General features: G+C 36.4%; 1 protein-coding gene across 4 annotated transcripts in view; it reads right to left on the bottom strand.

Moving 5' to 3' along the window:
• Positions 1-14418, bottom strand: part of PCDH9 (protocadherin 9) — a 986051-nt gene that overhangs the window by 746112 nt on the left and 225521 nt on the right. The window lies entirely within an intron of this gene.

The following is a 14418-nucleotide window of genomic DNA, read 5'->3' as shown; positions in this document are numbered from 1 at the left end:
CTATTTCAAAGTATCAATTCAGTGTTATTACATTGAGTATTGTACAGCCATTATTGTAATATTATTAAAAGCGTGAAAACCTTTGGAAATATTTAAGATATAATTTTAAGTTAAAAATAATGAACAAGTTCTACCTGTCAAGATAATAAATCTGCAAATACATTTATGTCTGAGCACAAAGATGTAAAGAAAAAACAAGAGTTCAAACATTACTCAGGATAAAATAGTGAGATCATGAGTGGTTTAGAAATATTTATTTTTTAAAACATTAATTATGTTTAATTTATCAACTTAGAATATGTGTTAATAAATGATTTTTTAAAATTTTATGTATATAAAGACTATATTGATTTGGCTTAGAAATTATTTTCAGTTGCTAACACTTGTGGCATAATTGAAAACACTCACGATCCTCTCTGAATTTCCTAAGGAGTTGTGAGCACAGAATAGAGAGAAAGAGGAATAAATAACTTCTCTTCACTCACTCAGCATAAAGTTACTAACTTTATACTATGTTCAGGCCATGCAGTGGAATTTGAATAAGAATCCTCATTTGTGCGTGCAGGTAATGTTCACTTCTGTTTCCATGTTCCTCATTTTGTCTAATGCAATTTGTGTGACCAAAGCCCAGGGCCTATGCACCTCTGAGTGCATGGCTTGTGCCTAAGGCTAACGTTTGTATTCAGGTGTCTTTCCTAAAGTGTATAGCAGCCAATTTGAAAGTGGTTGGGCCATTATGAATATATCAATTTTATGCCATTAAAGACATAGAATGCAAGTATATCACTGTTTTGAAAACAACTGGTAAGTGAAAAATGCTTCTGGTCTTATGTGATAGTACACAAAGACAAGGCTTCTAATCAAAGCTTATTTCACCATTCATATTGGCATCCATCATAAAACACAACTATATTTATTATGTATATATTGCAAAAATACAAATAAAATAGGCACATTTTATTAAAGTTAGAATAATTCCCAATCAGCACTAGATATAATATGTTGATTTTGGAATAAGAGAATGAAACAGTACCATAATAATATGGAAAAAAATGATGAAAAGTGCTCAAAAAATCCTTTGTTTCTGTTTAATTCTCCATAGTATTTAGAATTGCTAGAGCCTATTCAAAGTTACTGGAAAGTAAAAACCACTATTCCACTATAGTGGAATTTCTTTTAAGTACTAGCTACCCACTGGGAAAAGAACTATATCACATTTATTTTCTATGTAAACAATTTGAGAAAAAAGAAATCAGCTAGTGCACAATCTGTAAAATTGTTAGTTTATTGTTTTGTGGGGTGAGGAGGGTGTGTACTTACATATTGTTTTGTATTATATTGCCATCCAGGAAATATGCTAACGTTGTACTTCCAGTCCTTGCAACAAACTCCAGTCCCTTTTACCACATTGGCTATCATATTTTTACTTAAATATCTCATTGGTATCCTAGGGTCAGCATGCTCAAACCAGAATTTTTTTTAAAGCTGTTGGAGGTCATTTTTCCTTTTCTGGGCCTCCCTCTTCTCACCTCAAAAACAAGGATAATAATACTGGCCCTACTTATACAATGCAATTGTTAAAAGAATAAAAGTATACATATATATATATATATATATATATATATATAACAATAAAAGTTGTGGAAACATAAAAAATGCTATACCACTCCAGATAGTGTAACTATTTTTCTCCTTTATTTGACTTATAAATAATGAAAGGGAACAACAACAAAAATCCATGCTCTTGTAAAATCTCAAACTTCATTTCCAATGCCTCTGAGTAGTTCTACAGTTCTCTCATCTTTAGATTTGCCTCCTCCTCCCCAGTCTATTTAGGGCCCCCATCCTGGTGTAAACTCCTGTCTGGTTTGAGTAGAGAGGACCCTAGGAAACTGATGAGGTCCATCCCCTGCCTCCCTCTAGTCTTGCATCTTTAGTTCACCTGCTGCAGCCCACGTCTTGAAGACCTCCTCCTGCCCCTCCCTGGGACACCAGATTTGGGGGATGTCAGCCTTGAGTGAGTCCTACCATTAAATTGAAATTCCAGGGGACACCTCTAGGACAGAATTGAAAAGAATTCATAACATGCACTGAACATGTCTTGGTCTGGGTCTCTAACTACGTTTAAAGCAGAATTTTCTATACCTTCTCCCATACATCAACCTCATATTCTCCTTCCAGCAAACGACCCCTCCAGACTTCATTGTTGCTGTCCAAAGCAACCTGGACACCTGGACTTATCCTGAAATAAAACTCCTTCATACTCGAATGCAGCAATCAAACCTAGTCAATTCCCTTTTACCTATATATCTCCTTATATGCTAACAATGTAACAGGATATCACTTGTCTACCTGCCTCTCATCTAGCCAATGCCGAATACGTATAATGTGCCTGAACCCCTTTCTTTCGGAGCTTGCCATTACTTAATTCATCTTAATTATAGGCCAGTCAGAGACTATCTTCTAGCAAGGTGAATTCTCAAACTTTAGCAGGCATCTTAATCACCAGGAGGGCTCGTTAAAACACAGGTTGCTGGTTCAAAGTTTCTGAACCAGGAGGTTTGATGTTGGGCCTAGAATTTGCCTTTCTAACAAGTTCCTATCTGAGGCCGATGGTGCTGGTCCTTGGAAGTACACTTTGAGAAACATTGTTCTAACACACAGCTCTAAACTCCTCTTCTAGGATTTCAGAGCTGTCCATAACCAAGGCCACCCTACTCATTTTATCACATTTGGTGAATACTTCTCTTGTCAGATAGATGTGGATTTACAGTGAAGTTAGACATCAGCTTCAAGGCCCCTCATTTGCACAGGTCTCCTTGAAGACAAAGTAATTAACTTGTATTCTTTTTTTTCTTAAAGAGAGCCCTAAAATGTATAAGTTTCAAGTCACACAAAGTCAAGGTCTTCTCCTACTGCTAGGCATCTGGGACTTTTCACTGACTTAGGAACATGTTAAATTTCTTTTCATTTCTGTACCCTGTCTGATCTATTCCCCACAGTTTGTAAGTTTTCCAGCCTTTGCTCTGCACTTGTTTCTCTCCCACAGCAAATTCCACCCATCCTTGACTACCAAGACCACTTCTTTATTTACTAGACTAATGTAGCTCTTGTTTTATCAGTTGTCTCCTGCTTTGTGTTGCTACTTGTTCTTTATATGTGTTTCTCTCTGAAGAGAATGAATGTAAAATCCTTTTGGATGTTACTTTGCCAAATTATATATCTAGCAATTAGCTAAATGGTGTTAGGGAAATGTGAAGAATAAGTTAATCAAGTTAATTAAAATAACTATGACCATAGCAGCTGATATTTATTGAAGACTTACTGGCAAGCACTGTGCTAAGGGCTTTATACATATTATTTTATTCTAACATCAGATTTTCCCTAAACTAAGCTACTACTATTGGTGCTATGATTGTTGTTGTTTTAAGATAAAACTGAGGCATAGAAAGGTTAAGTAACTTCTTCAAAGTCCCTCAGCTAATACAGAGTAAGGATTCAAACTCCAAACTAAGGGATCCCAAAACCTTAACTCTTAATCAGCTAAACCAGAAGCTGTAATCCATTACGTTGAGGTGCAGTGGGTGTGGGGTAGCCCTTTCAACCATTTTTCTTCTCTCTGTTGCCTACAAAGCCTGCAAGGCAGGATGCTAACCTCACACTGGGTCATAGCACCACCGCACCATGGAAAAGGGCGCTATACCAACTCCGAACAGGACAGGTACACTGGAAGACAGGAGAATGACATTGAAGCATATCAGAAATGTCATTTTTTATGGCTTCCAGACTGATGAAATACTAGTTAACTGATTGTGATGATTGCTATTATTTTGATGAGTGTCCTATTAGACTTAGAACTCCATAATAACAGATTGTGCTGGCCTATTTGCAATATTCTTTCCCTTACAAGTATATGCATTGTCCAATTTGTGACAACACTTGTCTCACTCAGAGATTTCCTATCCACCATGACAGATAAACCCCAGTGAACATTAACATTTCTACTGGACTTTATACCAATTTAAAGAAAAGTAATTCAAACTCAGATCAGTTGCCTTTGGCAGGAGGTAGAAACTAATGGGTAAAGTCACCTGTGGAGCTATTTGAGTTACATTTTTCTGAACCAGAAAGATTAAATACTTAGTTCTTACTCCTTGCCAGTTACCCTTCTATAGATTCAAAAAAAATTCACAGACATTGTAATATTCACCATAATATTCATGTGACCTAGAGAGAGGTGACATACAATTTCCTACATCAGTATAAAACCAAAGAAAAAGGAAGTTGAGACATATGCACAACATGTAGGCAAAAACAACTTCTGACTCAGCTTAATATATTGCCACATTGTTTTCTTATATCATTTTTTACTGCTCATTTTAATCTATGGTAAAATAATGTCAAATGTTTACTTACACAATAGTCTTTCACAGTACTTATTAGGCGCATGCTGTATTCAATGTAACCACGAGGAAACAGAAAAATATGCATCCATATCCTACATTTGCAGTCTAAAGTCTACTAGACCAGAATATTATTAAAAATTTAATCCAGAATTTTATCATTTATTAATTTTTTTTCACCTTACATAATAGGGTTACTAAAATAATTATTAGTTTTCAAAAACAAAAGCATTTTATTCTTATTGTGGGAGATGGAAGTTTTGCTAAAATGCTTTCACTAGATATCTGTTAAATTAATACCTTAGAAGTGACTGTACTACTAATGAATATTTTGTTGTGTTAATAATTAAATGCCTTGTGCAGCACCAACACATCACAGATACACAAGAGACTGTCCCCATATAAAACATCACTAGACTATTGGCATAAGATCTGAGACATTTCATTTTCAATCAGGTAAGCCTCTAAAAGACTGATCAGATGAAAGTTACATAGAAAAGTAGAAGCTCCAACAGATTAAAAAAGTTCCTTAGAGCCATGCTTGATGACTGGAGAGCTGAATGTTGCTGGCTGCTCTTCACAAAATTATCCTGCAAAATGTTTTTGCTCTTGATAGATTTAGATTACCTGTTCCTTGAAAATATGGTTTGGTGGTTACTAATATCACCAACCCCCTACTCTAAAATAATAAAGTGCTTAGCTTTGAGTTTATTTTTCTTTTACTCAGGAAAAACAGCATGGCCACTCTTCTTTAAAGTTTTATGAAGAGAACATCTTTCAGTTCAATTATCAACTAAACCATGAAACTAAGGATAAAAACAGGACCTTGCTTTGAGTAGAGCATTCTATGCTGAACAGTAAGTCCCTCCCTTCCTTCCTTCCTTCCTTCCTTCCTTCTCTCTCTTCCATCCTTCCTTTCTTTCTTTTTGCAATTTTGAAATCACCCTATTGCTTATATAGTTTTTTAAAAGCATTAAATCTTGAAAGAATTAACAGGATCTTTGAAAAGTGATTCCATTGGTAATTGTTGAACAGAATATTAAGCTATGAAAAATTAAATTTAACCCTTTTTTAAAGTTATAAAATATATTATTACCCAGTATAAATATTAGCAAGTGAATATTGAAAGCCATCAACAAAGCCATCAACAAAGTGTAATTCATGCACAGAATGTATGTAGCACCTGGCTCTGTTAGAGCCCAATAACTCTAATCTCTCTAATAGTATTTTTAATAATACTTGTATGATTGATGTCTATGAAAGTTAGTGAGATTTAGGCTATAATCACATCAGCAAAACAATGTTTAAATATCCGGTAGCATGTTTACATGCATGTGCATGTGTGCTTCTGAGAGAAAGAAAAAGAATGAGAATAAGCCTGGCCATTGGGTTTTCTATAATGAACTACATTATTTTTCAAGGTACAACAAGCAAGTTATTACCAACAGTATTTAATTACTTTTTCTAATTTATCATTGATGGAAGAAGGAAAGAAAAAAGCAAAACAAACAGTGAGACCTCAAGATTTCTCCTGCTGAATGAACACTGATAAGAAAATTCGGAATCATTGTTTCACCCAGTTTATACTATTCATGGACTAATGAACAGGAAGACTACAAATAAATTGAATGGTTAGTGAATCACATTGTTTTCCACCTTATGAACAGCAGAGACAGCCTCTGATTCATCCAGCTCCTACCCCCATCATTGTGATGCTCCTACACTCCCCTCCTCCAACCAACTAAATCAAATGGTTAACACTGAAGCACTCAATAATTGACAAATATTTCACTTTTTTGTGTATAGAAAGATTAAAGAGTCACACTGTTGAGAAAATTCTAAGTATTATATCATGAAAGGCCCAGAAGATCAATTGTAGAGGACCTACGTGTAAATGGGCTGGCATTAGACATAATGGCAAAAAGCACACACTTCCCAGACCTGCAGGAGATAATTAGAGCCAATTACTAGGTGAAGTCACTGTATTCATTTGAAAACCAGACAATGTGTCGAAGTGTGTGTGTGTGTATGTGTATGCCATAAAATTGTAACATAAAATTATAGCTGTGATCACATAAGTATTCTTTTTCATTAATAAGAAAAGTGATACACGGTCACTATAAAAAATTTAACATATCTAGATGAATGTATTGGAAAAGCATAAATCACCCATGAAATGACCATTCAGAAATAAGCAATATGAAAATTATATTGTAGTTTTTCTAGGATTTTTCCTAAGCATATGCTTGTAATACACACACACGCACACACAGACACACACACACAGATGCACACACATTTCTTTCTGCTAAAATATGGATCATTCTTTTGTACCCTATTTTTGTTTAGCAAACTACAACATAAACATTTTTTCCCAATAGCATTAAGTAAAAAAAAAATCACAATTTCATTCTATGGATGTGCCATACATATATATTTAACCATTTATCTATCTGTAATAACCACTATGGCTAATTCTTTCTCCACATCTCTGATTTTTTTCATTGATATAATAGTATCAATGATCTCTGGAAGTAGATCAAGGTTTTGATTTTTATATACTATAAACATAAGAAAACTTAATTTGAAAATATATCCTTGAAACCCACGTGTTGACCACAAAGCCTATGATTTGCGCATAGACTGAGCCTGCTCACTTATAATCCCTCAGCTGTTAGACTCACTCATCCCTGATGGGTTGTCCTTGGATGAGTTCTGCCCATAGCTGATGAATAAAGAAAAAAATCAGAGGTTAAATAGGAGAAATAAAATGTTCAGCATGGGGCTTCCCTGTGGCGCAGTTGTTGAGAGTCCGCCTGCCGATGCAGAGGACACGGGCTCGTGGCCCGGTCCGGGAAGATCCCACATGCCGCGGAGAGGCTGGGCCCGTGAGCCATGGCTGCTGAGCCTGTGCATCCGGAGCCTGTGCTCCGCAGCAGGAGAGGCCATGGCAGTGAGAGGCCCGCGTAGGGCCAAAAAAAAAAAAAAAAAAAAAAAAATGTTTAACATGAAAGCAATTTTGAATTGAAGAAAAATAGGTTTAACATAAGACTATTGATCTTAACTATGAGAAAAGCTAAGGTGGCCAAGAGAGAAAAGGCCATGAGGGTGAAAGACAGACACTAGGAAGGAAAGGGTTGCCATTGTGAGGTGAGCATCCCCTGGATCCCATGCTCTTGTTCTCATTCTCAGTGTGTAACCAACACTCCGGCCATCAGCCCGTACCAACTCTGCTGACTTGCTCCTCAGAAACAGTTCTGTATCTTTCATACTTGAAGCCTTAAAACCCAGATCATAAAAGAGATTTTCCTGTTCAAATTTAAAACCAGTCAGAACTGCACAACTTCTTTTGCCTTCTTTGAACCTAGGCAAGTTACTCTTTTCCACCAAAAGAAGCATCACTTTCTATAACTTCCAACATACACATCTTTCTAGAATATTATTCCCACCCAGCTGTTCTGGGCCTGACTAATAACATTGTCTCACATTGATGTCCTCTGTGAAAACAAAGAACTGGCAGTTTGTAGGGGTAGAAACAGCCATGGGCAGCTCATGCACAGCACCGTGCTAGACCTTTAATCTCTCTTTCCTTGCAAAATATCCTTTCTAGGTTGATTGTGTCCTCTAGAACTTTAATTTGCTTGCTAAAAAACAAGGGATATCCTCAAACTTTTCCCTCAGAACATTCTTTCTGTTGCTCTGCTTTACCTGGAGTCTGGATTTCCTTTGAAAAAATCACTGCTTTTATCTCAGTGCTACCAGGTACCATAATTACATCTACTCAGCTTCCTTTCCCATTTCCTTTAACAAAGTTCTGAGTTATAAGCACCCTACCCAAAATATCTATTCCCGCCTCTCCCACACACATAACCAACCCTCCAGCAGGTGACCTATTTCTGTACCACAAGCAGCCAACTCCTTTAAAGGTCTCTTGTGAAGAAGTGGCTCAATTAGTTTTGAACTGTGTTTTTGATCTTACCTCTCTCTTGCTTCATGCAGCTTTCCTCTAAGAATGCTGTATTCTCCCTCCTGAAATTCATTGCCTCCATCCACAGTTAATTTACTTGTAGATGTTTTAAACCATGCTTTGTTGTCAAAGATCTCTTTTGAGCCTAGTTTCTCTTCAAATAACAGTCCCATCTCTCCTTCCCTTAGTTACTACATTTCTCGAATTAACTGGCTAGCTTTAGGTTTTTTTTTACTATAAGATAACCATTGCCTCCTACCTTACAGTGAATTTGTAATTGTCAATTCCTAAAATCAATTAGTGCTCTTACAAAATGAGTTTTGGTCTCCATCAAGTTCCTTTGATATCACTGAAGTATTTAATAATGGGACACTCTTTATTTGTTGAGATTTTCTTCTAGAGTTTCCATGGCATTATTCACTTCTGGCTTTTCATTTACAACTTTTTTCTGCTTTCTACATGGGCACCTCCTTTGTGAATAACCCCTTAAATGTCATTTGGATTTGGTCTTCACTCTTTTGTATTCTCTCTACCCCTATTCTCCTTGGACAGGCACATTGGTCTCCATGGCTCTACTGTTATCTAAACATAGGCATCTGTCAAAACTGCAGATATTTGGGTTAATATTAAAAATATAACCTGAATTTTAAGATTGAAATATAGATACAGAAGAATATTAAACAACTTAGAAAAATCGTACTCTGTTGTTCCTTTCCTTCTATTGCTTCCCCTCTTTACTTCTGATATTTGGTTAATGGTATCACCAGACACCCCATTACTCAACTTAGAAATCATCAAATCCTATTTGAATTATCCTTCTCTGTTTCTATGTCTTTCTACAACTCATTTCTAATCTACTTTTCTCACCACCATCACAATTACAGATGCATAGAACAGATTAAATACATTGATCAGACTCAAGAAACTTAAGAATTTTGATGGTTCTGTTAAAAGGGTTCAGTCTACATCTGCTATTCAGATCTTTTATATTTTGGTCCAAAACTCTTCTTCTACTCTCTATTCCTGCATAATTGTTCCTTTTATTCCACCCAAGCAGAATGAGTCTCTATTTCGTCTCTGCTCCCATGGCATGGTCACGCCAGTACTTACAGCTCTCCACTCCTGTTTCATTATGTTCTTACCATGTCTGTTCTAGTTAGAACTTCCTGAAAGCGGCAGCCATATCATTCATCTCTGTGATTCTCACACCAGCACAGCTCCAGGTAAGTATTTCTGACTCAAGAAATGTTTTAAAAAATAATTTCAGTAATTAAAATCATTCTGATATCTATAAGAATATGCTGCCTTTAGATGATGTTACTTCAATAGCAAAACATGCTTTAGTGTAGTTTTAAGTTTATTAAAATTTAGTGGATGTCTTTTCTTCAGTAGAATTCTAAGAATGTTCTTGAGCATCGGCATGACTTCTTACAATACGCCCCATGCTATTAAGTGAAAAGTTTGAATATTTCTCCATGGTAGAGATAAAGAAAATAAGACTCATAGAGGTTAAGTTACTTATCATTGTCACGAAGCCAGTGGGTGACACAGTAAGGATTAAAAACACTTACTTTGAATTTCCATTCATTAACATATATACTCCATAAAGCATTCATTCAACAGTAGCTTCCCATCTCTTTATGAGGACAAATGAGATAATGTCTGTAAGACAATTTAAACTACTCAGGAAAAGCAAGCTATATAATTTGAGATGAATTTGATAAATTGGATTCACAAATAAGTAGATTGGCTCAAAACCTCGATGAGAGGAAGTTATTGTGTCATTTCCCCAATCATCTTGCCAATTTACCTCAAGCTTTACAATCTTACAAGTCTTCTATAGAGCTCAGCAAATGAACTTCTTGAAAATGAGTTTTGGTCTCAACTCAGTAAATTTTATTTGTACTTTCCCCATATTCTCTCCAATAATTCATTGACCCATTACACCACCGAATCTACTACGCATCCAAACCAGAATACAAGCACATTTGCCTTGTTTCATGGCTAATATTTTAGCAGTAATCTCATATAACAATATTGATTTGATATAAAAGCATTTTCTCTTTCATATTATTACATTTATGTGTAGGTTCCACATGATAATTCACTGTATAAGCCTCCAAGAACGTACTCTTTGCACAGCAGTCTTTTTCAGTAATAGCACCTACTACATAGGACCCAAGGGCACCCATTAAGTGCTCAATGATATTTTCTACAAGACATTTTTTTGTCCTCTGAGAACATTTCTAGCACTCTCAGAAGGGCAATACAATCAGTGCAACCACCAATAGTTCTGAATTTAACAATGTGAATGCTATTGAAATAGCCATAGTATACAAAGAAGAAGCTGCTGATAGTGGGTAAATGTGAATCAGGAGCGAGCCAGACAAAGCTGGCCATGTCCTGTCTTCCTCTGTTTAGAAAAATAGAATGATTTCATTTAGGGCAGAACCGTGATCTGTTAGACAGAAATAGAGTAGAATACAATTTGATTTCATAAGCAAAACCTGCTCCAAGAAAAGTGGCTCTGTATAAACCAAAAATGCAATTTAAACAATACAATACATTTTAGATATCTGAATGTTCATTCGGCTTTACTATAAATGAAGTTTCACTTTAAGTGAATTATACTGTCACTTTTGGGAATCTAAATAAATCTTGCTCTCTAAGAAATTTACAGACATTGATATTCCCTTACAGTTTAAAATATCCCTGTTTACAAAGATAAGGCAGATGGGTACCAGCAGATGGGCATCGTGAGGGGAAAAGGAGAGGTACCCACCTGTTACTGTGCATGTGCCCATGATCCCAGGTTTACTGAGGAGACGGTTCTATTTTTACATTTTTTGTTTCAATTCTGAAGGGGGATTATGAAGGATAAATCATAGTTAAAACATTTTTACTGTATTAGTATTTTTAGAACTTAAATTTATCCCAAATGTAAAATAATGCCTGTCTTCAACAACTTCTCACAGAACAAGAATTAAAAAATCTTCAGGAATTTAAGAAAATTCTTGCTTTGAACAGTCTATGAGTAATTAAAACTATAGTGCATGTGAGTTTATCAGTAGTGAAGTAGGGACAGAAATGTTAAAAGTTTTTGCTGTGTACAGAGAAAATTACAAATCCAGTAATCTCAGACTGATACTCCAGAAAGTACATATTAGTTTAGAAGTAATGGTGTAGGTGAGAGAAAATTACAACTTCAAAGACCCACAGATACACAACTCAGCTGGATTTAAGAACATTTTAACGTAGACATATTTACATACCTTCATTTGATTAGTAGTAATCCCACTTTTTACTGTTACTGTTTTTTTTTTTTGATTTTACCAAATTTTGTTTGATTTGAAGCAATTCACCTATCACTAGCATGCAATATATTTTGTGTGTCACCATTCTGTAGACATTGCCTTGTGATAGTCAAAATGGCTAACAAATCCATTCAGCAAACATGGACTAATTGCTAATTATGTGCAAACTATGTTTGAAAAAACAAAAGTTATGTTGGTAAATAACACCTTTGGGGTTTCAAATGAACCTGCAATTTAGTTAGAAAAAGAGTTATAAATGGGTAAAATTAATTAAAAATGAGAGATTCATATTGCATTTCAAGAGGAACATAAATAAACAAAATATGTGGCATGACAATAAACGGGATGGCCAAATAATGAGTTACTTAATAAACAACATATTCTCACATGAGATTCCCCAGTGAATCAGTAAACTAGGAGTCACCTTATCTCAGTAGTAGCAAATATATGTCCCCTCACTTGGCCTCCTTGATTAATTGGGGGTGGCTTTCAGAAGTGTTATTTTCTTGAGCCAAAACCAGGTTTAGTTACAGTGATTACTCTGATTGGTTAGCACTGTGCCTATGAGTACAAGGTGGGAAGAGATAGTATTCACAGTATTATTTGTCAGCTCTCTCCTAGACCCCTCCTTCTTTTCATTCTCCATATGTTTTCAAGCTCCGTACATGGTCTTCCAAACATCTCAGCACTCTCTCATCCCTTACTTCGGCATTGTAATGCTCCCTGTTCTAGTCTCTCTGCTTCTAAACTCAGTAATGCATGCTGATAACTAAATTTTCTTTCTGAAATTTAAATATGAGCATGTCACCCCCTCCCCCTAAATTGAAACGGTTATAAAGTTTGAACTTCACTTATTTGGCAAATAAGAACATTCCTGATCTCATGACTTCACAAATATCTAGTCTCATGACAACCATCCTCACCTGTCTTGCCTGTTTCTCACTTTTCCCTTACGTAGTCCTAAGCTGAGTACTGCTCCTTGAACAGCCCCATTATTCATGACATATGTTTTCTCCTCTTCTTGAAATGCACTCCCTCACAAAGTTCACATGAGAATCTTCTCTTTTTCAAAATGTCAGTTCAAATAATTGCCTGTGAGGCCTTTCCCAACACCTTCTTTCAGGCAGTAGGTCCTTTCTTTTTGCTACCTATATATTTCTATTGTAATGTTTGCTTTTTGTGGCTCTCCCACAAGATTGTAAGGTCATGAGGGAAGGCTCATATATTCTTTCATTGGTGTCTTCCTAGGGCCGGAACATCACGATGGCCAGGGAATGTATTCAGTGAATGCTTCAGGAGAAGAAGAATAACTCAAGCTATGGTAGACAGTGGACGTGTTAGAGAAGACACAGATATCTGGAGGGCAGAGAGGAAGCTTCGGCAGAATCCTAAAGGGAACAGAGCAGAACTTCAGAGGCAGCAAAGGGGAGTACCAGGTGCGCTCCAGGGACAAAGGTCAAACTGTTCTGCCCACATGACAGACAGTTAATTGGGAAAGAAGAGTGCCTCGATGGATATGGTAGCTGGATCAGGTGGCTTTTGTCTAATAATTTTCTTTATTGGACACACTCAATCATCTGCAAACTAAGAATTCTTTAGCTATGAATCCATTTTCTAAGTTTGAGTGAAAATGTTTTTTATCAGTTTTCTGCAAATAAGACTATTATATTTTATAATTCAGAATGCACATGTACAAAGTTATGTTTTTAGTCTGTGTGTGTAGCATATGTTTCTTTCTTCTAAAAATCAAGTATTGCTCATAGGCAGAATCCATCTGTAAAAAAAAATACAGAAAACAACAACAACAAAGCTTTTATTTGGTTGTGTGATACTCACTTATCCCAGTTTGACTATGTTATGTCATGTGTGACTAATGTCAATGCATCCAGCCACCTGCCTTCTCCCCACCAGCCACACAAGCTGCAGTTAAATTGGAGTGAAGTACATTGACAGACAAAAATATTTTTGGATTCACTGCTCAAGTAAAGCTTTGTTGAATCCATAGCAACCCAAGAAATACCTATATCTGTCTGGATTACTAAGGAGGCAAAATATGGATCAGGAGGCTTGAACCCCTGAAAAAGTATCCCCACACTGGGAACTGAAATGCAGATATTCCTTTCTTCCCAAACTGATTGCAAAGCAAAGACAAAAATCGGGAACAGACTGTCCATCAAGAAAGCAGCTGGAAAAATAAAAACAGTAAAATATGTAGTTGGCATGTTGCTTTTATATACTAGCCAAATCCCCAGAGGGAAAAATGCCATGTAGATTTCAGTCAATAAACAAATATCTGACAAGAGGTCAAATAAATCAATCCAGCCTGTTATAATATATCATATGCAGAGTAATGGGAATAGAATCATCATGGTAACACCAGTAACAATGTGTTTGGTTTTAATTGGATTGTGTATCTGTCATCTGCTAACCTGAATCATACGGGAGTTTGGAAAATTTTTATTTGGTGTATGAAATGCTTTGAGCCCACAAAATCTGAATATGTGAGATTTCTATCTTCAGTTAAAACACCAGTGAAAGGGGCTTCCCTGGTGGCCCAGTGGTTGAGAGTCCGCCTGCCGATGCAGCGGACACGGGTTGGAAGATCCCACATGCCACGGAGCAGCTGGGCCCGTGAGCCATGGCCGCTGAGCCTGCGCGTCCGGAACCTGTGCTCCGCAACGGGAGAAGCCACAACAGTGAGAGGCCCGCGTACCGCAAAAAAAAAAAAAAAAAA

Source organism: Aethalodelphis obliquidens, unplaced genomic scaffold (assembly GCF_003676395.1).
Source record: "Aethalodelphis obliquidens isolate GAN/ISIS:26980383/991018 unplaced genomic scaffold, ASM367639v1 scaffold76, whole genome shotgun sequence".
In the NCBI taxonomy this organism is placed as follows: Eukaryota; Metazoa; Chordata; class Mammalia; order Artiodactyla; family Delphinidae; genus Aethalodelphis; species Aethalodelphis obliquidens.
Note: the sequence above shows the minus strand (reverse complement) of the source record. Positions and strands in the feature narration are given on the sequence as shown.